This window comes from Morone saxatilis, unplaced genomic scaffold, assembly GCF_004916995.1.
Source record: "Morone saxatilis isolate NCDOM2014 unplaced genomic scaffold, NCSU_SB_2.0 Contig4, whole genome shotgun sequence".
Classification (NCBI taxonomy): domain Eukaryota; kingdom Metazoa; phylum Chordata; class Actinopteri; family Moronidae; genus Morone; species Morone saxatilis.
In genome coordinates, this window is record NW_023339984.1 from 10,495,525 (window position 1) to 10,495,903 (window position 379).

Here is a 379-nt window from a genome sequence, read left to right on the forward strand (position 1 = left end):
AGTGAGAACAGCAAGAAATAAAAAATTGCTGTAACTTTTGCAGAAAATCAAATAAAAACTCAAAGTTGAAACTTTTTTTATAATCTAATATTCTTTGGATGTTAGTCTTACACCCACCCACAATACCACAGTCCTCAGGAGGTAGCCTTGCACAATAGATATGACCAAAGCAGTTGCAAGTTCATAATAGGGACTGAAAATAACTCTGGGATATTCTCATGAAACCCCCTGCGGTTTCTAATGATATGAGGATGATACGTGGTGATAAGGAGGACAGAGGTTTGAGTCAGTCGTCCGTGCACGTTTAGATGAAATCATAACATGAAACTCCTATGTTCACCTACGTGAGTCATCTCTGTGTCTCAGTCCAACCCCCCCC

The 379-nt window shown here is 39.8% G+C and overlaps 1 protein-coding gene across 2 annotated transcripts in view; it reads left to right on the forward strand.

The window, feature by feature from the left end:
- Window positions 1-379, forward strand: part of rell1 (RELT like 1) — a 33,876-nt gene that overhangs the window by 22,352 nt on the left and 11,145 nt on the right. The gene's annotated exons all lie outside the window — the stretch shown is intronic.